Source organism: Heloderma suspectum, chromosome 5, assembly GCF_057233095.1.
Source record: "Heloderma suspectum isolate Gila_16-S chromosome 5, 16-S_ref, whole genome shotgun sequence".
Taxonomy (NCBI): Eukaryota; Metazoa; Chordata; class Lepidosauria; order Squamata; family Helodermatidae; genus Heloderma; species Heloderma suspectum.
This window is the reverse complement of record NC_139462.1, coordinates 213689945-213714974: the sequence shown is the minus strand read 5'-3', so window position 1 is coordinate 213714974 and position 25030 is coordinate 213689945. Positions and strand designations below refer to the sequence as shown.

The following is a 25030-nucleotide window of genomic DNA, read 5'->3' as shown; positions in this document are numbered from 1 at the left end:
CTTGAATGACACACATGCTGTTTGGGTTACACATATGATAATAGAATCATGGAATAGTAGGGTTGGAAGGGGCCAACAAGACCATCGAGTCCAACCTCCTGCTCAATGCAGGAATCCAAGTCAGAGCATCCCTGACAGATGGCTGTCCACCCTCATCTTGAATGCCTTCAGTGTGGGAGAGCCCACTACCTCCCTAGGTCATTGGTTCCATTGCTGTATTGCTCTAACAGTCAAGAAGTTTCTCCTGATGTTCAGCCGGAATCTGGCTTCCTGTAACTTGAGCCCATTATTCCATGTGCTGCACTCTGGGATGATCGAGAAGAGATCCTGGCCTCCCTCTCTGTGACAACCTTTCAAGTTGAGCGCTATCATATCTCCCCTCAGTCTTCTCTTCTCAAGGCTAATCATGTCACGAATTTATCCAAATGGATTCTGTGCCTCTTTGTTTTATTATGAACGTGCCAGTACAGAAGGGTGGAGTGGGAGGAGATGCAAAGGAACAGAAAGGATTGCAATGTATTGCGAAGTGTGCATGCTCAGATTCTGGAATCAATGTTTGGAGTTCCCCTCACTAAACCAGAAACCAGGAAGAGTAGAACGCAGGGAATAGTGAACCTGTGGCCCCATAAATGAACATAATGAGGGAAAACCACTTATTGCCACCCCAAATACTGCAAATCACTGCCACCTTTTGTTATATGCATGTCTCAAAAAGAGGGGGAAAGTGAAATGTTTGTATCTGTGTTAAATCTCACCATTACATGATCCTGGCTGTGGGCCTCTCAACGATGCTTCCCACTGGGCCTTGTAAACTGTGATTGTATAGTAGGCCCCAGAACAGTTCAGTGTATCTCTGCAGGGCCAGAACCATGTTTGAAGGAACCCTGGTCAAGCTGCCCTCTGGGTCCCCACCCCAATGAAATTAAAATAGTGTTGGTGTTTGCAGCTGCTTCACTCAGTGCTTCTCTAGTGAGTACCATGCTGGAGGGGGGACACCTTTTTTTTTCTAACAGTAGTTAATATCAGTCCCAGTGCCCCCCCGGGGGGGGGCTCTGGAATTTGCCCCACCATACTGGGTGCAGACTCTGTACCTGTGCATGTGTATACACTCGCCCTCTTACTGCCACGGGGCAGTGAATATTATAGAGTATAATCACCCACGAAGGAGCTGACCCCTGGGTACCGATGGTCTGAAAGAGAAGGGGCCAGGAGGATGGCTGATGCTGTGCCATGGATGGATGGGGGGAAATCCAGGAAAAGAGAGAGGTACAGAGTCATGTAGGCAGCACTGTGTCTCCACAGACAGTCACTCAGGGACAGTCCCCTCCCTAGCTGCCGCCCTGGACATCTTTCACCTATGGCCATCCCTGGAATGCTGTCTGGAGAAGCAAGTAGGCTTCTGGAGATAGGGATGGATGAAACCATCAGTTTCACTTTCTCCCTCATTCCTTTAAAAAAAAAAAAACCTCAAAATTTTCTGTCATGAATATGAAGAAATGTGTGAATTTTGGTAAATTCTGATCAGGAATAGTTTGAAACAAAATTCTCAGCCATCTGTAACAGCCAAAATCAATAGGTACAGCCATTCTGACCCTGAAGAAATTTCTGAATTTTGGTAAGTTCTTATCAAACAACAAACCAATAGGGATGTATGAAATTGGCCTTACCTGGCTCCGCCGGGTTCTGCTGGGGGGGGAGGTGCTCCATCCCTCCCCCTGGAATCCTCGCCAGCTGGCTCCGCTCTGCGGGGATTCCGTGGAGCCACTGGCCGGCTCCGCCAGCAGCCGGATATCCGGCCGCTGGCTAGCAGGGACGCAAATGGCGGCGGCTGTAGCTGCCACCATTTGCGACCCTGTAGTCAGCCGTGATAGGCTATGTAAATCTTTACGTAGCCTATCATGACTGACTTTAAAAACAACAACAACTGCGCGTACGCAAATGGCGGCTATGGCCGCCGCCATTTGCGTTCCTTATTTTGGCCTATCTTAATCTACGTAAATATTTACGTAGACTAAGACGGCAAAAATAAGGGGAACACAAATAGCGTAGTGGATGCTATTTGCGTTCCCCTTATTTTCGCTGTCTTAGTCTACGTAAATATTTATGTAGACTAAGACGGGCCAAAATAAGGAATGCAAATGGCGGCAGCTGTAGCCGCCGCCATTTGCATATGCGCGTTTTTGTTTTTTTTAAAGTCAGACGTGATAGGCTAACTAAAGATTTACGTAGCCTATCACGTCTTTTTTTTTTTTTAACACTGGAAATGGTGGCGGTGGCAGCCGGTCAGAAGACCGGCCGCTGCTGCCGCCGCTGGAGCCACCACCAGAGCCGCCACCGCCCGGAAGATCCACCCCAGGTAAGTCTCATCCCGGGGGGGATCCGCAGGGGGGGTGTGTGGGGGGCAGGTCATTCCACCATGGAGTTTGGGGGGCCGAATGCACTGGCATTCGGCCTCACCGAGATCCGTGGCGGAATTTTCTGCCATCCCTACAAACCAATAGGTACAGCCGTTTCCATCAAGGAGCAGACTATTTTGACCTACTTGACCTGTAGCCATTAAAGATGAGAAGCCTGTCAGAAAGAAGAGGTGGCAACCCTGATTAGGGGTGTACGAAATACTCACCCCGTTCTGGTTCAGGTGTCCGCAGGGTGGGGGGAGGCGATCCGTCCCTCCCCCGGAATCCTCCCCAGCTGGCTCCGCTCCAGGGTGAGTCCGGGAAGCCACCGGCTGGGCCCGTCCTCAGCCTGGCCAATCTGCAGCTGGACTTCCGTCCGCTGCCAGGCTGCAGACGCAAATGGTGTCCGGCATAGCTGACGACGTTTGTGTCCCTGCTCTTTTCAGTGATCGGCTATGTAAATATTTATGTAGCCTATCACAAAAAGAATAGTGACACAAATGGCGCCCACTATGCCATTTGTGTCCCTGCTCTTTTCGGTGATAGGCTACGTAAATATTTATGTAGCCTATCACTGAAAAGAGCAGGGACGCAAATGGCATCGGCTACGCTGGATGCCATTTGCGTCTGCAATCCAGGGCAGTGGACGGATGGCAACGGCTGGGACCGGCCGGCAGCAGGTAGGGTCTGTCTGGGAAGAATTTCGGTGTGGGGGGGGAGTAGTCCATTCAGCCACGGACTCTGGGGGGTTGGATTCTAAAGAATCCGGCCTCATTGGAGTCCATGGCAGATTTCTCCACCATCCCTAACCCTGATTCACCACCACAAGAATGAGTCACCACCACAAGAATACACAGGGATTCAAACCCAGACATTTCAGAGGTAAACAATCAAAGCCCTGGACCTGGATGGATGAAACTGTCAGTTTCAGTTTCTTTCACATTTGGATTTTTTGCATGACAAGGTCCTTCCATCCTGAACACCAAGAAACTTGTACATTTTGGGAAATTCTTATCAAATTGGAACTGAAACTGATTTCTCACCCAAGCCTACCTGAGAGTATAGAACTTGACCATGGCTGAGCTACTCCAGTCATTTCACAATGACTTCCAGCTTCCCCCACCCCCTTGCTGCCAGCAGTCCTAAATCATCCTTTTTTTTTTTTTTGAGCTTCCTCCTATTTCAAATGAAGATTGACATTATGAACTTGGTTGCAGGTCTCTCGGAGGCATATTTCATTTCCAAAATGTATACCACTACGTGCTTGAGAGAGCACAAAAAGGGGGCGATGTTTCATTCTAATAGATTTCTTAGCCGTTCAAGTGCTTAACTCTGATGGGTTTTTCCAGAGCTGAGCCATGATTGTACCAAGGCTGGTCAGAGTAGTAGATGATTTTTGTTTTTGTATTTGGTCCTATGACCCGTATGCTATAATAGTCCATAAATGTGACATTCTTCTGTGTATGTTTGATACAATGGTGCCCAACCTTGTGTGCTGAGCAATTTAGCAAACCCAATTGTTTTCAAGTTGCTGTTTACTGTGTTTGCTTGCATTAGGATTGACTGGATATCTGGGCTTGTGACATGGATGGTGTTAAGGTTTCCCTTATGACATGGACCCCCTGAGTAACCCCTTAAGGACCTCTTGCCTCCTTAAGAGTTCCACCTTCCTTCTTTCAGACTTCCCCTTCCCAGTAACGTGGGATTTAGGCTGTAGACGTGGGATGACTGACCCTCTAGACACAGGGGTTAACCACAACAGTTTACTAGTAAATTTAAAGCAGCAAATTACAAGTAAGGGTATTTACACAACAGAGCTGAGTGATACAAAAGGCATTACAAGAAAATACAATTTGCAAAATGCAAGTTCCTTTCCCCTAGCTGTCCTTAGACTTTTCTGGGTTGCTCACTCTTCATATTCTGCTCTCACTTCAGGCTCTGGCTGTCTGTGCTCTTACTGGGTCTCTCACTCTCTTGATATACCCTTCTTCTCCCTCAAAACTGAAAGTATAGCTTCAAATCTGAAGAAATAGAACTTAAGTGGAGAAATTAAACTGATGCTTAACTGGAGAAATGAAATTAGTCCTCTCAGGGTTACTTGCTCCCGACAGAAAACTCCAGGCCTCTAAGTCTGACCCCTTTTTTCCCTTCACCAAAACACCTCAAACCTTCACACCTCGCAATAATGAAAATGGACCCAAAATGTTTGAAAGAGGCAATTATTGCATTCACTGTATCTGTTAGGGAAACATCACAGTCTGATCACTTTGCCCACATAATTTATTCTGCTTGAATTTGACCTCTGTGTCAAAGGTAGGGTTGTGTGAATCAATCAAAAGCCAAGTTTGCTCAAGTTCTCTGAATTCCATCTCAAAGCTCATTCTGACATGATTCTGTATCAGGCAGCAAGCTTTGGTTTGTCTTTTCACATGAAAATCCATGCATCTTTTCATGTGTCTTTTTCCAAATGTATGCATTCATTTGTGCACAGTCTTTGAAATGAATGTATTCCTCTCCTGTTGCTTAAAGCATATTTGTGTGAAGAGGTGGCAAGAATACACAGAAGAACTATACAGGAAAGAGCTGAATGTCCCTGATAGCCATGATAGTGCGGTCACTGAACTTGAGCCGGACATCCTAGAGAGTGAAGTCAAGTGGGCCTTAGGAAGCATTAGTAACAACAAAGCTAGCGGAGATGACAGTATTCCAGCCGAGTTATTTAAAATCCTAAAAGATGATGCTGTTAAAGTGCTTCATTCAATATGCCAACAAATCTGGAACACTCAACAGTGGCCACAAGACTGGAAAAGGTCAGTTTACATTCCAATTCCAAAGAAGGGCAACGCCAAAGAGTGTTCAAACTACTGCACAATTGCGCTCATTTCACATGCCAGCAAGGTGATGCTCAAAATCCTACAAGCTAGGCTTCAGCAGTATGCGAACCGAGAACTACCGGAAGTACAAGCTGGGTTTAGAAGAGGCAGAGGAACTAGAGCTCAAATCGCCAACATTCGCTGCATCATGGAGAAAGCAAGAGAATTCCAGAAAAACGTCTATTTCTGCTTCATTGACTACGCTAAAGCCTTTGATTGTGTGGATCACAACAAACTGTGGCAAATTCTTAAAGTGATGGGAGTACCAGACCACCTTACCTGTCTCCTGAGAAACCTGTACGAGGGTCAAGAAGCAACAGTAAGAACCAGACATGGAACAACCGAGTGGTTCAAAATTGGGAAAGGAGTACGACAAGGCTGCATATTGTCACCCTGCTTATTTAACCTATATGCAGAGTACATCATGAGAAATGCCGGGTTGGATGAATCAGAGGTCGGAATTAAGATTGCTGGGAGAATTATCAACAACCTCTGATATGCAGACGATACCACCCTAATGGCAGAAAGCGAAGAGGATCTCAAGAGCCTCTTGTTGAGGGTGAAAGAGGAGAGTGCAAAAGCTGGTTTGAAACTCAACATTAAAAAAACTAAGATCATGGCATCTGGCCCCATCACTTCCTGGCATATAGAAGGGGAAGAAATGGAAGCAGTGACAGATTTTACTTTCTTGGGCTCCAAGATCACCGCAGACGGTGACTGTAGCCATGAAATTAAAAGACGCTTGCTCCTTGGGAGGAAAGCTATGGCCAACCTAGACAGCATAGTAAGAAGCAGAGACATCCCCTTGCCGACAAAGGTCCGTCTAATCAAAGCTATGGTTTTCCCAGTAGTAATGTATGGCTGTGAGAGCTGGACTATAAGGAAGGCTGAGCGCCGAAGAATTGATGGTTTCGAACTGTGGTGCTGGAGAAGACTCTTACGAGTCCCCTGGACTGCAAGGAGGTCAAATCAGTCCATCCTAAAGGAAATCAACCCTGACTGCTCATTGGAAGGACAGATACTGAAGCTGAAGCTCCAATATTTTGGCCACCTAATGCGAAGAGAAAACTCCCTGGAAAAGACCCTGATGCTGGGAAAGACTGAAGGCAAAAGGAGAAGGGGACGGCAGAGGATGAGATGGCTAGATAGCATCACGGATGCAATGAATATGAACTTGAGCACGCTCCGGGAGAGTGCGCAGGACAGGAAGGCCTGGCGTGCTATGGTCCATGGGGTCACGAAGAGTCGGACACGACTGAACGACTGAACAACAACAGACTTATACACAAAAAGTGCTGTGGATCACCCATATACCCTAGTTTCGCAATGCTATTTTGCATATAAGTCTATGGGCAAGCGGAGATGATCACCATGCTTTTTAAAAACATGGTGATTGGGATAGAGACAAACAGGCCCAGGTAATTTGCGGGCTGCTTACTGAGTGTGGAGGGGAGGCTCGAGTTCAGCCTGGAGGGCAAGTGAGTGGGGGGAGAGCTCAGCTGGCCCCTAGAGAACCCGAACTGGGATGGGTTCTCACATCCCTAACCACAGATTCTGTCCAAGTCTGTGTTCAGTCCAGAGTGTGCAAACTGGATAAAATTCTGATCAAAAATGAACTGAAACAAATTCCTCATACATCCCTATTGTTGTTGTTGTTCAGTCGTTAAGCCATGTCCGACTCTTCGTGACCCCATGTACCATAGCACGTCAGGCCTTCCTGTCCTCCGCTCTTTCCTTGAGTGTGCTCAAGTTCATATTCATTGCATCGGTGATTCTATCTAGCCATCTCATCCTCTGCCGTCCCCTTCTTCTTTTGCCTTCAATCTTCGCCAGCATCAGGGTCTTTTCCAGGGAGTTTTCTCTTCGCATTAGGTGGCCAAAATATTTGAGCTTCAGCTTCAGTATCTGTCCTTCCAATGAGCACTCAGGGTTGATTTCCTTTAGGATGGACTGATTTGACCTCCTTGCAGTCCAGGGAACTCATAAGAGTGTTCTCCAGCACCACAGTTTGAAGGCATCAGTTCTTTGGCGCTCAGCCTTATAGTCCAGCTCTCACTGCCATACGTTACTACTGGGGAAACCATAGCTTTGATTATACGGACCTTTGTCAGCAAGGTGATGTCTCTGCTTCTTCCTATGCTGTCTAGGTTGGCCATAGCTTTCCTCCCAAGGGGCAAGCGTCTTTTAATTTCATGGCTACAGTCACCATCTGCGGTGATCTTGGAGCCCAAGAAAATAAAATCTGTCACGGCTTCCATTTCTTCCCCTTCTATATGCCAGGAAGTGATGGGGCCAGATGCCATGATCTTAGTTTTTTTAATGTTGAGTTTCAAACCAGCTTTTGCACTTTCCACTTTCATCCTCAACAAGAGGCTCTTTAGATCCTCTTTGCTTTCCGCCATTGGGGTGGTATCATCTGCCTATCTGAGGTTGTTGATAATTAAGGTCCTGTGCAATACTTAGGGCAAGACTGGGCAACTTGTGATCCCCCAAATGGCCTTCAACACCAGTTAACACCTAGATTCTTTGGATTCCTGCATTGAGCAGGGGGTTGGACTCGATGGTCTTATAGGCCCCTTCCAACCCTACTATTCTATGATTCTATTCTACCTATCAGTTCTAGCCAACATAGACAATGGTGAGCGATGATGGGAGTGGTAGCTGGAGAGCCACAAGTTGCTCACCCCTAATTTAGGTCATTTTCCTGATATGTCCCCCTACCCCTGTTCCTCGTGGTGTGCACAGATACACCCATAGGCAGCACACCAGGACAGTGTGAGTAATAAGAAGCCTCTACCTGCTTCACATAACCATCATTCAGTGGTGGCCGTCCACTAGGTCAATTTGTTTGAGATCTGGAGCTAGATGGAAATATGGAAAGCACACAAAGAATACCAATTCCCTGGTCTTCCCCTTGCACACTGTGTGTGCTCCCATGCATGTGCCCTGAGGGGGGGGAAAGGACTCTGTTGGACCATGTGGGGATCCCTCTATACCTAGGCAATGTGCTTATAGGAAGAACAGTCATACTCAGTGTGCAATGGGATTAACCGAGTTCACATATGCTAAGATCACAACTGGGCTGTTGATGGATACTGCAAACCTATTAGCACACTTCCCTGAGAGTGACCCCTTTTGAACTTATTGGGACTTACTTTTAGTAGACTGGCATAGGGCGGGGCTGAAAACCTCACTGAGGAAGAAGAAATGTCAGGCTGCAAAAGGGGTCAAGCATCGATGTGCATGCCCTCAAAGGAAGATCAACAGTTGCAGTGTGAACTGTCAAATCTTACGTTTCAATGCGAAACAGGTTCATTCTTCCAGTCATTCATTATATTTCTAGGGATGTACGAATTGTGTACCTTCTGTGCCGCTTGACTTCCGCAGTTTGCAGCCAGTGCTCCGTACCGTCATTCGCAAGCTCCCAGAATTCTCCTCTTTTTTTTCCTGCTCCGAAAATTACGAAGATAAATCCATGCTGACAGCCGTAATTCTGCATAACTTACATAAGAAAGGCTATGTTTGGTAGATATTTATGTATTTTTTCTAGGGGTGCACGAAACCCACTTACCTGGTCTTGCAGCTTTTCGCGGTGGGGGGGAGGCGCTTCGCTGCTCTCCCCCCAAAGTTCAGGCTGGGGGGGGAGGCTTCCCACCTCGCCCGGCCGAAATTCAGGCCGGGGAGGAGGCGCCTCGCCTCGCCCGGCCGCGAAATTAAAAATTAAAAAAAAAACAAACGCCCCCATGATAGGCTACGTGACGATTAACGTAGCCTATCACGGCTAGATCTGCAAAGTTAGCCATGATAGGCTACGTAAATTGTCACGTAGCCTATCACGGGTGACTTAAAAAAAAAAAATCTTTACGTAGACTACGGCGAAAATAAGGGCAACGCAAATAGCGTTGCCCTTATTTTCGCCGTAGTCTATGTAATCTTTACGTAGACTACAGCGACCAAATAAGGAACGGGAATGGCGGCTCCCTATGGGGGCCGCCATTATCCGTACATACTTTTTTTTTTTTAAAGTCACCCGTGATAGGCTACGTGACGATTTACGTAGCCTATCATGGCTGACTTTGCAAATCTAGCCGTGATAGGCTACGTTAATCGTCATGTAGCCTATCACGGGGGCGGGTGTTTTTTTTTAGTTTTATTGGAATGGCGGCGGCGGCAGCCTGTCAAAAGATTGGCTGCCGCCCCCGCCCATGACGAAGACCCGACGAACCGCCGCCGGGACCCGCTGCTGGGAGGGACATTCGGGAAAGGTAAGTCCCATCCCGGGGGGGGTGCGGGGGGCGGGGGGGGGTGCGGAGAATTTCTCCCCGAAACTTGTTCGGGGGGCCGAACACGTTGGCGCTTGGCCACCCGAAGTTTCGGGGAGAAATTCTCCGCCAACCCTAATTTTTCCCCCTGCCCTGAGACGTGCAGTAATTACTTTCAGCCAAAACACTTCCTCCTCCTCGGGGCTTCCCAAAACAAGGCTGCCCTAGGTGTGCCTGAGCGATGCACTCTTTGTTTAATGCAACGCTGTTTGAAAGAAAGAAAGAAAGAAAGAAAGAAAGAAAGAAAGAAAGAAAGAAAGAACCTTTTAAAATGACCATGCTGGTCTGGAGCCCTGCATGAGTATTATTTCCCCGCTAGGCTTTCTATTTCCACATCCAGCCTTGTTGGTGACATGGTGAGGTTAAAATGGAGAGGAGAACCAACTCTGTGCATGTCTACTCAGAAGTAAGTCTTACTGAGTTCAATGCAACTTACTCCTACACATGTCAGCACCCCACTTGCCCCCAGCTCAGCTTTGTATTTCCACATCCAGCTCATTAGCAAACCTCCTGTTAATTATCTCACTGGGTGACTTTGGGCTGGACTCTAACCACTACATCATACTTCTGTTATGAAACTCATGAAGAAAAAGAGACAGTATAATGGAAAGTTCTTTCTGAAGTAGTTACACTTCACTTGTACAAATGCAGCATGAAGGGAAAGATCAGCAACCTTCTCTTTGTTTGAATAAAAAGCACACTCTGTACATGCTCAGGGAATGGACAAAATGAGGAATAAACATACCAGGGAATATGAAGAACTATATTCTTCTATTGTGTGTGTGTGTGTGTGTGTGTGTGTGTGTAATCTCCCTCAATCCAGCTGTTCCCTGGAAACCCCCCCCCCCATTCACCCAAGGGTCTTCTGAGATAACTAACAGGAGGTTTGATAATGATCTGGATGTGGAAATACAAAGCTGAGCAGAGAGGAGAACCAACTCTGTGCATGTCTACTCAGAAGTAAGTCTTAGTAAATTCAATGCAACTTACTCCTACACATGTCAGCACCCCACTTGCTCCCAGCTCAATGTAATAGCCTACGTAATTACGTAACTCACCGTAATAGCCTACGTAAATATTTACGTAGGCTAAAACGGGGGGGGGGGGGAAGTAACGCAAATGGCACCCACTACACTATTTGCGTTCCCCTTTTTTTCGCCGTAATAGCCTACGTAAATATTTACGTAGGCTAAAATGGCTAAAAATAGGGAAGACAAATGGCGGCCACCGTAGCTGCTGCTATTTGCGTACGCTGTGTTTTTTTGGCTTGCCGTGATAGGCTATGTAAATACTTACGTAGCCTATCATGGCAGCTTCGCAGGACGCAAATGGCGGCCGCTACGGTGGCTGCCATTTGTGTCTGCAGCAGCCCGTCCATGGCTGGAACTCTGGCTGCGGATGGCCCTGGCCGGCGGCTCTGCGGAGCCGGCCCAGGGAGGATTCTGGGGGGAGGAATGGAGCACCTCCCCCCCACTGTGAATCCAAGCTGCGAAAAGGTAAGTGGCTTTCATACATCCCTACGTGGTGGCGACAAAGAAAAGGGGAGCAGCGGTGGATGCACCAGATCACGCAAGGGTTAAATTCAGCACATGCAAAGAAATGGCATTGTTTAGATGCAGACGGCACATGCTCGCAAGCAGTTCTGAACTGATTCGTAAATTCATAATTAGGGATGTCAGAGAAATCCGCCACAGACCCCAATGATTCTGTCTCCGGAGTCCATGGCGGAATGGCACAACTCACCTCTGCCTACCTCCGGAACCATCTGGGGCTTTTCCTCCTCACGGCGATTCTGCCTATCACGGGAAAAACCACAGACGCAAATGGCATAGTGCATGCCATTTGCTGCCATAAAGCCCTTAGTTTAAGCTAAATGTAGCCATTTATAGCTGCATTTAGCTTAATCTAAGAGCTTTATGGCTGCAAATGGCATAGCAGATGCCATTTGTGTCCGGAGTGAGCCCTCAGCCAGCAATATGGCATGGCAATGGCGGCCTTATTGCTGGCACTACAGAGCTGGCTGGCGGCTCCGCGGAATCACCACAGAGCAGAGCTGGCTGAAGAGGATTCTGGGAGGAGGACTGGATCGGATTTGTGGGTGGATTCCCCCCCCCTCCCAGAGAAGCAGGTAGGGAATCAGCCCATCCCTATTCATAATTCATCAGAAATTACAAAGGGGAGTATTACAAATGGAGAAGTTTTGACTAATAAGCCAATTAATTTCAAAATTTGGCAGCATCACTAGTGGTGATGCCATACTTTCCCAGGTATGTCTGGCTAGCACCAGCTCGTTTATCATTTAGGCAACACGTTAGGAACTGTTAATTATCTGGGCTTTTAATGGATGGTTAATTGTTTTGCTGCTTGGTTTTAAATATGATTTAGATTACTGCTGCTGTAGATTTTAAAATTGGTTTTATCGTGGATTTTATTATCACTTTATACTGCGAGCCATTTGGAGTATTTTAAACAAAAAATCAGGCCTGCTTTACTAGAACCTTTTGTGATGTGAGATTCTCTCTCTCTCTCTCTGTTTGCCTATCTGTCTATCTATCTATCTATCTATCTATCTATCTATCTATCTATCTATCTATCTATCTCTATCACAATCAGCCAAAATTGGTGGAATCTTTTCCTGGTCCAACTACTGATGCTCATAGCAAAACACAGATTTGCATTTTCCTACAGGCATTTTTTTAAAACACGCCTACATATTCTGGTGGAGCAGCTGTGTGTTGTTTGGGTGGCAAAGATCCATACCAGATGGGTGTGCTTTTTCAGAGCTCAGGGATCTGTTTAGCATTTATGGCCAGCCTACAAAAAAATATCTTTCAGAAAGGCAACACATCTGCTACTGGAGAAAAAAGGATGTTGTGTGGTTGGTGTTCACCTGTGGGGCATGCTCTAAGCAAGTCAACATGGTAACTGTGAATGAGATGCACGTTTTGAGCATGATACATGGGTCGATCACTTGACTGCATTGTATTCTAGCCCCCAAGAGATCAAGTGACGGAAGAAGCAGAAATATTCACAGACACCTTTGAAACAATTATCTTACATTAAAAAAAAAAAAAATTGTAGTAGTACAACTATGCCTTAAAGCAGGCAACTTAAATATGAAATGCAACCCACTATGAAACTCCTTCTGTTAATCCACCTTTTTAATCAGGTTAGGAGTGGATGGATCTGTCAATTTTAGTCTAGCTGAGATTGTAGGTTTTTTTAGGTGAATTTCATTCTGTCCCATTTAGCATTTTTTTAAAAATCCAAATGGAAATTCATACTTTTTGTGTGTGCATTTTCCCTACTGCATGCATCAATGCACACATCTTTGTGCACATTTTTAAATGTATGAATTCCGCTCCAACCAAATACTTTACATTACTGAAATGAAGTTTAGTATATACTTTTCTCAAAGATATGCATTTTGTGTACCCTTTCTCCTAATATACACATTTTTATGTGGATTTTCCCAGAGATAAGCACTGGAAAACTCCAAAAATGCAGATTTCAAGACACAACTCAGCTCACTAGGTGCAAATTGGGTAAATCCATACAAAAAACACTCAATGGGCTGAATTTCTCACCCATCTCTAAATCAGGTGCAGATAAACCAAAACCTTAAGAGATGAGAGGGTAAGAAAGGAAACATTGCATGGGGAGAATCAAAAGAGACATTTGAAGCAAAAGGCATTATAGGAAGAGAGATCAAATATTATTCTCTATTTAAACATTGCTATCTGAAAAATTACTAGGGTTCTTCAGTCATCGATCCAATTATGTATATCTGGGGCGGGGGGGGGATGATTTCAGATGATGCAGAACAAACTTTTGGACAGCAAAAAACTTCTATACAATGAAAGTTGATGAATTAGTGGTGGGCAAACTCTCCTCAGCTCACTTTGGAATTGGCTCAATATTTATGAGCTCTCTTGGAGAGCATTTAGAAAAAGTGCATCTGTTTCCCAAGAGTTCTCTCAAGCTTGAAATGTTGGTGCATCTATGCTGATGGGGCTGCAAGCATGCAAGTTACCATATTGCTCCTGTTTAGATTCACCTGTTCTGTATCCATCCACCAGCCTCAACCATGGTAGAGAGCCACTTCGACATTCAACTGCCACCCTCAACTAGGGATGGCACAAGCATCTGGCTGGGGCCCGAAGCCCAGCAATTTCTCACTGGCTTGGCCCTTGGATGCCAGTCCATGCATGGCCACCCACGCTTGCCCGACTTGGTGCAAGCCAAGTCAGGCAAGTGCACGGCTGCCTGCTCCCTCACCGAGCCCCCTGTCCCTGTCCCTGCTACTGCCACTGTGGTATCAGGGAAGGGAGGAGGAGAGGGGGAAGCACCTCCCTTCTCCTCCTCCATCCCTGCTGCCATGGTGACAGGGACAGGCTCTGGTCATTTTATGTAAGTGTCTGACACTTACGTAACATGACTGGCCTGTCCCCATTGCTGCCGCCATCACCACTGCCACAGTAGCAGGGATGGGAGGAGGAGAGGGGAGGTGCTTCCCTTCTCCTCCTCCTGTCCCTGCTATCATGCTGGTGGTGGCAGCTGGGGCAGGGCCTGGTTGTTTTATGTGTCTCCTTCAGACACTAATGTGAAATGACCAGGGCCTGTCCCTGCTGCCACTTCTGCCACAGTTGCAGGGATGGGAGGAGGAAAGGGGCACAGGGCTCCCTTCTCCCCATCCCATCCTTGCTATTGCAGCTAACTGAGTGCCAGTCATTTGGCACAAGTGTTCCCTTCTCCCTGAAGGGAGAAGGAAACACTTGCGCCAAAGAGCCAGCATTGGCTAGTTCCAGTTGTTTTGTGGAAATGTTTCCTTCAGGGAGAAGGAAACATTTTTGCAAAACAACTGGGGCTGGGGAGCTGCAAGCCCTTGATGGGCACCCACAGACTGTCTGGCAGTTTGCCCTGTGTGTACTCCAGAGTGGGGCAAGAGGTGGGAGTCCAGCTCACAAGGGGGATGCAGGGGAGTTCGCCCATCTTTATCTTGAACAAATACAATTTGGAATAGGAGAGAGTGTTAGATCTGAATTGGGGACAAGATCCATATTCAGGTTTGCAAGAAACCAGCAAGAGAATTGACCCAAACAAAGGTACAAAGTGAAAAGGCCTGCATGGGCAGATGGTCTGGTTATACTTTTATATCGATGTATCAATGATACTTTTGTTGAGAGTAAGGCATTAATGGGTACACATTAAAGAATTTCTGCATATGTCTACAAAGCAGCTGCTTTAGCACACCTGGTCTGCTGAATACTGACTGGGCATGTGCAAAATCTCATTTAATATGCTGCGCTAGAGAAGTACTGGGAAAAATGATGCTAAGTTCATAACAAAGCTGTGCCTTTTTGATCTGGAGAGATTTCTGTACAAAACCAGGTAACTTTGAATTATATCTTCACTATAACCTAGGGATGTACGAAAGTCACTTACCTTTCTGCGGATTATGTTGATGGGGGGGGGAGGCATTCCGTCCCTCACCCCGGAATCCTCGACGGGGGGGGGGAGGCGATCCATTCCTCCCCCCCGAAATCCTCTACGGCCGGCTGTGCTCTGCGGCAGCTCCGCGGAGCAGCCGGCCAGGCCCAGCCCAGGCCAGAGCCATCCGCAGCCGGATTTCCGGCCGCAGAGGGCTCTGGGGAAAACAACAAACTGCATATGCAAATGGCGGCGGCTATGGCTGCTGCCATTTGCATTCCTTATTTTTGGCCGTCTTAAATATTTACGTAGACTATGATGGCGAAAATAAAGTGGAATGCAAATAGCGTAGCGGGCTCTATTTGTGTCCCTTTTTCATTCACCGTTTTAGCCTATGTAAATATTTATGTAGACTAAGACAGCCAAAAATAAGGAATGCAAATGGCGGCGGCCGTAGCCGCCGCCATTTGCGTACATGGTTTTTTTTTTTTTTAACCCAGCCATGATAGGCTACGTAAATCTTTACATAGCCTATCACGTCGGGTTTTTTTTTTTTTTTTTAACAAGACTGCAAATGGAGGCTGTGGCAGCCGGTCGGAAGACCAGCCGCTGCAGCCGCCGCAGCCGCCGCCGCCGCCCGGAAGATCCGCCCCAGGTAAGTCTCGTCCCGGGAGGGATCCACAGGGGGGTGGGGGGGGCAGGCCGTTCCGCCATGGAGTTTGGGGGGCTGAATGCACTGGCATTCGGCCTCACTGAGATCCGTGGCAGAATTCTCTGCCATCCCTATTTTTCTTTTAAATATATTTTTATGGGGGGGTCTTGTGTGCAAGTGTACATTTCTGGAAGTCCGCTTGTCCACTAGGTAGCTCCACAGAGGCATATTCCCTCTGTAAATATCCTTGTCATTTTTATCCTCTCCACACACTACTTTGTTTAGCCCAGTAGAGCCATGTTCCCTAAGTGTCAAAGAACTTGTCAATTTCACCCTCCACTTTCACATTTGCTCAAGACCTTTGATCTCTATATCAGTTACCCCATTTGCACAAATTTAAAGACCTGAAGGGAAAAAAAAAACTATATTTGTGCAAATTGCTGCTGCCGTTATTGGGGGAACTCACTACAGATGGAGTAAATGCCAGTGGGGGGAAACAAACAAAATCCACCAGGGCCAAACCACTAAAATCTATTGAGACTTCACCCCAAATAGGGATTTCCGAATCCCCTACCTGCCAGGCTGGGGAGGGGGGGGTCCACAGCAGGGGTGGGGGAGGTGATCCGTTCCTCCCCCCAGAATCCTCTTCGGCCGGCTCCACTCCGTAGTGAGTCCGCGAAGCCGCCGGCCAGCTCCGAAGTGTCAGCGATATGGCCACCATGCCATATTGCTGGCTGAATGGGACTACTGAATGCAGCTGCAAATGATGTCCGGGATGCCATTTGTGGCCATAAAGGCCTTAGTTTAAGGTAAATGCAGCTGTAAATGGCTGCATTTACCTTAAACTAAGGCCTTTACGGCCACAAATGGCATCCTGGACGCCATTTGCATCTGTGCTTTTCATTAACGCGATAGGCTACGCAAATATTTGCATAGCCTAACACATAAAAGCAGGGATGCAGGGCTGAAGAGGATTCTGCAGGGTGAAGAGGATTCCGCATGGAGGCAGAGGTAAGTCTTCTAAAGAATCCGGCCCCCCGGAGTCCGGGGCAGAATTCTCTGCCATCCCTACCCCCAAACAGAATTCTCATACTTCCCTACCTGAAGCTATGTGTCAAGGAAAATTTGCTTGAGTGGAGTAAAACTTCTGAGGAATTTCAGAGGAAGTAAAAAGAACATAGATAAGACTAAAAAAATATTTTGCAGAAGATTCTGTGAAGTCCTAAGAAGAAAAATGGCCACTGGGTGAGGGCTATGTAGATCTCTCCTAATCTCTCCTACTCCTTCTCTTTAGGACATACACATACACACACACACACACACACACACACACACAGTAAATAAATGCTGAGCATGAAACACTGTTACCGAATCCAAATTCCTAGGGATGCGAGGGGCTCAAAATCTCCATCAATGCTCAGCCTGTTTCTGCTGAGGTTTCCAAAGAGCATATTCATTTGTGCTACTGGCTTTGCAGTTTGAAGAATTCATTGCTCCCCAACACTTTTAGTGCTTGACACCACATCCACTGATTATCCAATAGCTATTGTTTCAGTTGCTAACCATCTGCTTCAAATGCAAACTATCAAACTGGATGAAAATGCTCCCTTGCAAATCTGAAAATTCCCAATTCAACCAGTTCTTCCAATTATATATAAAGATGGTTGATATTATAGACCTAGAACTATGCACTTGGCATAGTATACAGTTTGGGCCAATTTGTACATCACATGTTCAAAAGTCCTGAACAAACTGAAATGAATTTCTCATGCATCCCTATAAGCAGTATATCAATATTGCTTATAGGGATGTATTTTTTTTGGTGTTGATCTCTGCAAGTATTTTCTGTGTATGCCATGGATTTAATCACCTCCACTGTAATTTTTGTATTGATGCAATTTCACTGCTAGTGTTTTGGAAAGGCTACTTTAAGTGGGCACTAATTCTAGAGCACGCACTTCAGAGCTGGCAGAAGCAGAATAACTGATCCTGGCAGTGAGTCCTTATTCTGTTAAGTCTCAGAGACCGTTAGCTATCCAAACAGCTGTTCTACAGAATACAGTGTGTGTGTGTGTGTGTGTGTGTGTGTGTGTATACACACACATCCATATACATATGGTATTAGCTATGTGGTTTCCTTTAGTTTTAGGATGGCGATAGATTTGATCATTGCAAGGTTTGTTCTGTCAATTCAGAGCTATATTTTGAATATTTGACCCTTTGGATATTTTAGAAACATTAAATGAACGCCGCTGTCCTCCGCCCCGGATAGGGTCAAGAGACATCTTAAATTGCAACCCAGGCATTATTACAAGGCACAAGAAATACAGCAGAAGTTGCAAAGATTGTAAGTACCAACACTTTCACCTTGCCTCTCTTTGACACACTTGTGTGAATTACTGTTGGCTTTCTGTTTGTTTTTCATTTGTTGAGTGATGCTGAGCTCCCAGGCTATGAGCCTGTAACCATGGGCCTGTTAATTACACCAACCCAGCTGCCAAGGTGTGTCATTAATATGACGGTGTCCTCAAGTGTCCTCAAGTACAGGCATGTGGTCTGGACATTTTGTTCAAAGCTGCTGCCAGGCTACACTCCCAGTCCTTAGCCACTTCCTTTATCCTCACAGGTTGCATTTGAGCCCATAGAGTACCAAAGCAGCTCTGATTCTGGGGAAGACAGGTAACTCGTGGGGGAGGAACTTTCTCAGACTTCAGTGGTGCAGCTGGAGGGGGAACCCCTGCTTCTCACATCCCTGGGAGTGACAGCAAACCAGGCGTGGAAAGGGAAGGACAACCTGAACGTTCAGGCATGAGCCACAGATCACAGGGGCCGAGCTTTGGCTCTCAGCACCATTGGCTCGACGTCAACAGCTGCACCCAGAAGCATCCTGGGAGAGGGGGAGATCTTCCCCTCCCACCCCTTAAGTTCAGAGAATTGCCGCCCTTTTCCAAAATGGAGATCAACTGACATACTTTCCCTTTGAACCCCTAGATGGCTGTTCCTTTGTAGTTTCTCTGAGTCTCAAACAATTACCATCTGCATGCCTCATTAGGGTAAATGGAATTAAAGCCTTGGAAAGCAGCCCTTTTGTCTGAGTGTTGATTTTTGGCTATTAGAGTATTCAGTAGGCAACAGGGGAACCTTGACAGTGTGGAAAAGTGTTGGTATGTTCTTTTTTTGTATTTTGGATCAGTGAAGTGTGTTTGTTGCATGTATTCTATTGTTCATGTGAAGTGATGGAAGGTTCTGTAGAGCTGTGTCAGATTGTTACACCACATGAGTTCTTCTTTTCTTTTCTTTTTTCTAAGAAAAGTAAGTTGCAACTAGGGATGTTGGAGGAATCTGGTTGGGGGCTAGAGCTTGATGAACTTTTGCCAACTCTGCCCCCCCCCCAGGACTCCATTCCATCTTTCACCATCTGGTCTGACTCAGTGTGCAACGACTTGGACCAGCTTGCAGAATTTCCATAATCTTTTGCATTTTTTTGCACAAATTGTGGCCAAAAATCATGCAAATTAGCATCATCTGCACAAATTACAACTGCAGTCTGCACAGATGATGCAAATTTGCCAAAATTGTGACTGAAATTTGCTCAATGGCACCCACGAGCACCATGTTGGGGATCCGATTGAGCAAATGGTGCCTGTGGGTTCCTCATTGGGGAAATGGCAATTTTAGAAAAACTCTCCAGTTAAATTCTGGGATTTGGGGAAAATGCCCATGGTTCAGCTCGCAAATGCAAGCTGAGCTGGGGGCTCTGGGGAAATCCAGCGAGCCCCCAAAGGCTAGATTTGTCCACGATTAGGGATGTACTGATTGTGTAAAATCTGCTCTGTTTGTATTTCATGGATTGTCAGGTGCCTTTTCTTCCATTGTCCGCCCATAGATGGATGCAAATATATATTTTTTGTCATGCAGAAAAATCTGCAAATAATTACATATTTATCTAAGTATTTACATAATTTACCTTAGTACATAACATTTAGCATATTGCCCCCTGTTTCATTCAACATTTCCTCAGCTGAAACGTACTTATTTTTCTATGAATTTATATGCAGAAATTTCAGGATTTTTTTTAAAAAAATCATCTGAAAGTCCACCGACTCTGCACAGCCTGAGGCGGTCACTCTGCAGTGGATTCCACAGGTTGGATTCTTAGAAATCTGAGCTCATTTTAGTCTGTTGTGAATTTTTCCAGCATCCTTACCCATGATGGCTATCCTTAGTTATAATGGGAGATATTTATGTACATTGTCACTTAAGCTATATTTCTTGTGTTTCATAATATTGCAAGTAGGGACAGGAGAATGAGTGAAATTTGAGCTCATCACAGTTCCTTGAGTTTCACCTCATTCCTGAATGTGAGTTTTCTTGTTGTTTGAATGGGAAAAGTGTGCATTTTGGTGTGCATTTCTTAAAAGTGTGCACCCAAATATCTACTATTTCTCATTGACTAAATCATGGGAAATGCATTTTTTTTCAACATGTGCAATTTTAAAGTGCACATTTTTCTAACAAATACATTTTGTGAAGGCAATCACCAGCTCAGGGATATACAAACTTTGCCCACCAAATGCAGCCACATTTGCATTTGAGGGGTGCAAACGGGGCAACTGAATCCAAACAACATTCTTGTACATCTCTAGTTGCAACCTAATATGGAGTTGAAGTGAGCAGTGTCCCTTCTTTTTTGGTTGAGTGCGTTGTCCTTTGTATTTATCTGGAAGGTGTGTTGATTTTACAGCCTCTTAGAAGTAGGGATGTCAGAGAATTCCACTACGGATCTCAGTGAGGCTGAATGCCAGTGCATTCGGCCCCCTGAAATCCATGGCAGAACGAAGCACCCCCCCACAAAAGGTGCGCGAAATGGAGCACTTACCTGCTGCCTTCCACACTGATTTGCGAATGGCGGCCGCATCTGCGGCCACCATTCACTTCATCATAGCCGTGATAGGCTAAGTAAATAATTACATCGCCTATCACGGCAAGCAAAAACAACAACAACAGCAGACGAAAAGGTAAGTGACTTTCGTACATCCCTACTTAGAAGGCAGTCTATGTAAGCAAATAATAGCTGTTGAAACTAAGGGAGGGGTCTTCTCAGTTCTTGCTATTCCTAGTCAAGCCACATATACCAATTTATATTTTGGTATATGAACAAAATGCCGAACAGGATTAGGGAAGAGCAAGATCATTGATTGGACAAGTGCCCCTGGAGCCTGACATCTCAGAATCTCATTTTGCAAAGTTCTTTGATATTTCTGCATTCAGTTGAAACACCTCTGGTCTCAGAAAACAACGGAGATAGGGAGAGTCACCACATGAGCTACTGAAGTTTTTTCAGTGAGAAAGAAGCAACACTGGTGGGGGACTAATGGATTGTGTTGTCTCCTGAATTCTTAGGACAAGGAGAACCAAAACTGCTGTAGTCATCACTGTTGGGGTGGATCACTTTTCTGGATAATGGTTTGCAACTGGTTTAGGATGGGGTTCCACTCCCTGTGAAGAATCAGGGATGCAGGTTATGGGTATGACTGGACCCAGCATTCCCTATGAAGGCACAGGTGACCTCAATGGCTAGAAGGACCAACCTAAGCAAGCCAGCTTAGGCTGGTTTGCCAGCTCCAACCCTATCTGGAGAAAGCAGACTTGGCCTCAGTTACACATGCACTGGTTTGCATCCAGACTACTGCAAAGTTCCCTACATAGGGCTGCCTTCAAAGACAGTCCTTAACTTCAACTGTTGCAAAAATTCAGTTGCCAGAATGCCTGTGGAGCTAGGTAGTTTGATCGTATCACCCTAAGTCCGCCTCATTGCACTGCTAACCCATTTGTTTACAGGATGAATTTAGTGCTAGAACTAACTAACCTATAAAGTAGGGCTGAGCCAAAAATTTCTCACACATGTTTTCCCCAACCATTCTCATTCAATTTGATAGAAAAGAAATTACTTTCAAAAATAAATTCGAATGAGAAGAAAAATTCAGAGTAATTCTCGTGGGTTGGGTTCAGGTTTCTTGTGCTTACTTTACTTAGGATGTGGCCAAGGATCCTGTCACAAGGGTCCTGTCTTTAATTGTGCAGTGATCTCTAGGGATGTACGAAAGTCACTTAACTTTCCGCAGATTCTGTTCATGGTGGGGGGGAGGTGTTCCGTCCCTTACCCCGGCATCCTCAATGGCTGGCTGTGCTCGGCGGTGGCTCCACGGAGCAGCTGGCCAGGCCCAGGCTAGGGCCGTCCGCAGCCGGATTTCTGGCCATGGAAGGCTCTGGGTAAAAACAAAAACGCGTATGCAAATGGCGGTGGCTACGGCTGCCGCCATTTGCGTTCCTTATTTTTCGCCGTCTTAGTCTACGTAAATATTTACGTCGACTATGACGGCAAAAATAAAGGGGAACGCAAATAGCGTAGTGGGTGCTATTTGCATCCCTTTTTGATTCGCCATTTTAGCCTACATAAATATTTACATCTGGGTAAAAAAAATAAAAACCACGTACGCACTACGCCCACTATGCTATAACTATGCTATAAATACTACGCTATAACTATGCTATAAATAACGCCCACTACGCTACTTGCGTTCCTTATTTTTCGCCGTCTTAGTCTACGTAAATATTTATGTTTGGGTAAAAAAACCCACAAATGCGTACGCCCTATGCCCACTACGCTATAACTATGCCATAACTACGCTATAAATAACGCCCACTACGCTATTTGCTTTCCTTATTTTTCGCCGTCTTAGTCTACGTAAATATTTACGTCGACTATGACGGCAAAAATAAAGGGGAACGCAAATAGCGTAGTGGGTGCTATTTGCGTCCCTTTTTGATTCGCCGTTTTAGCCTACGTAAATATTTACGTCTGGGTAAAAAAAATAAAAACCACGTACGCACTATGCCCACTACGCTATAACTATGCTATAAACTATGCTAGAACTACGCTATAAATAACACCTACTACTCTATTTGCGTTCCTTATTTTTCGCCGTCTTAGTCTACGTAAATATTTACGTAGACTATGATGGCGAAAATAAAGGGGAACGCAAATAGCGTAGTGGGTGCTATTTGCATCCCTTTTCGATTCACCGTTTTAGCCTATGTAAATATTTACGTAGGTGCTATGACGTAGGCTAAAATGACGAATCAAAAAGGGACGCAAATAGCGCCCACTATGCTATTTGCGTTCCCCTTTATTTTCGCTGGCATAGTCTACGTAAATATTTATGTAGACCAAGATGGCGAAAAATAAGGAATGCAAATGGCAGCGGCCGTAGCCGCTGCCATTTGCGTACGCGTTTTTTTTTTTTTAACCGGGATGTGATAGGCTATGTTAGTCTTTATGTAGCCTATCATGTCTCTGTAAAAAAACAACAAAACAAAATGACAAGACTGCAAATGGCAGCGGCGGCAGCCAGTCGGAAGACCAGCCTTTGCCACCGAAGCCGCCGCCAGAGCCGCCAGAGCCCGGAACATCCGCCCCAGGTAAATCTCGTCCCGGGGGGGATCCGTGAGGGGGCGGGGGGTGGCAGGCCATTCCACCACAGATTTCGGGGGGCTGAATGCACTGGCATTCGGCCTCACCAAGATCCGTGGTGGAATTCTCTGATATCCCTGGTGATCTCTCTGGCAGCCTGTAGCCTCCATGGCTTCCTACACTTCAATTAAATCCCAGGGGAAGACATCATGATGTAACTGCTCCCTTAGGGCTTTTTCAGATCAGGAAGTGCAGGCAGCCTGGGAGGCTACAGAGCATTGGAGAGATGTGTAATAGAAAGAAAAGACACACAGACAGCACCCTCGGCTTCCTCACAGTGGTTAGGGAAGCTCAAAATCACTGGAAACATCAGTTATTCAAAACCCTGAAAAGGAGGCAGAACAATCGAAGCCTATTTCATGGGGAAGAAAACTTTCAGGAAATTAGAGGACAGATTTTGACACAGTACTAGCTCTTCCCTGGAGCTGGACACAACATTACCCCCCTCACGCCTGTGTTGTGGTGGGTGCAAAATGGAGACCAGCCTGCCAATACAGTTGATGCTGTCACCACTTGCAGTGGCAACACAAAGAAACCCCAAACCTTAGGAAACAAGAAAGAAGCTGTGTTACAATCCCTGCCAATGGTGAGCCTTACCTACGAGAAACTGTTGAGAATTCCTCCTCTCCCTGAATAAATCTGGAGAAATCACCCCATAATTTATCTGCCCACAGACAGGGTAGGGATGGCACAGGCATCTGGCTGGGGCTCAAAGCTCAGTGAGAAATCAGTGGAGCAGCCCCCTGGAGGCAGTCCCCTGACCCCTGTGCTTGCCCAATTTGGCACATGCTGAGCTGGGCAAGTGCATGGTAGCCTGCCCCGAACCGCCATTTTGCATAAAAACAGCAGCTCATCTTTTTTCATAAATATCCATTTACCTAAATGGTGGCCGTAAAGGAGCCATTTATGCAACATTACAGGTGTAAATAGACCATTTACACCTGTAATTGTGCATAAATGGCCCTTTTACTGCAGCCATTTGCACAAATGGTTACTTACAGAAAAGATGAGCCACCATTTTTACACAAAATGGTGGCTCAGCAAGCCAACAGGTGGCTGCACTTTGCTCACTGGGCACTCATGGACTGCATGGTGAGCAGGGGAGAGCGGCCAGCAAGGGTCTGGCGAGCAGTGTGCGAGGCGGGCAGAGGTGAATCTGTCCATCCCTAAATTAGAGTGGACAATTTCAAGGGGTAACTTATGCACAGCTCTATGTTAAAGCCCTGAATCAACATTTTTGAAGGGCCACCTATACTCTTACGAAGCTGCCCAGGCCTTAAGATTAGCCTCAGTGGCCCTGCTCTTTAGCCCACCGATTAGGCTAATCAGATTAGCAGAAACAAGGGACAGGGCCTTTTTAGGGATGGCCCCACAATTGTGGAATTCCCTTCCCTGGAAATTTTGCTTAGCCCCCTCTCTTCCAGTCTTTATTCTACCAAACATTATATATTGGTTTTATAGCTGGACCCCTAGATGTGAGTTCATATGATGCTGTTTGATTTTAAAATTATTATAATATGTTTGTTCAGTTGTTTTGTTTTTACCATTTTGTATCATAAGCAACCTTAATGAGAGTTTGCCCTAAAAGGCAGGGTAGAAATAAATAAAAAGATGGATTAAAAATCATCATCATCATCATCATCATCATCATCATCATCTGACCAGAAATGAACTGCACTTATAACTTGAAAACTACACTGACTGGTAAAAATCAGCAAACAAAGTTCTACAGGCTATTGAGATAAGACAGTCAGTAAGGTGTACTGCAGAGGCAGACAACCTTGTGCCCTCCTGATATTTTTGACTGCAACTCCCATAAGCCC

General features: G+C 45.9%; 1 long non-coding RNA gene across 1 annotated transcript in view; it reads right to left on the bottom strand.

The window, feature by feature from the left end:
• Nucleotides 1–25030, bottom strand: part of LOC146345145 (uncharacterized) — a 35511-nt gene that overhangs the window by 5916 nt on the left and 4565 nt on the right. Inside the window, exon 2 of the long non-coding RNA XR_014791889.1 lies at nt 8632–8716. This is a non-coding gene — a long non-coding RNA (uncharacterized LOC146345145). The remainder of the gene's footprint in view (nt 1–8631; nt 8717–25030) is intronic.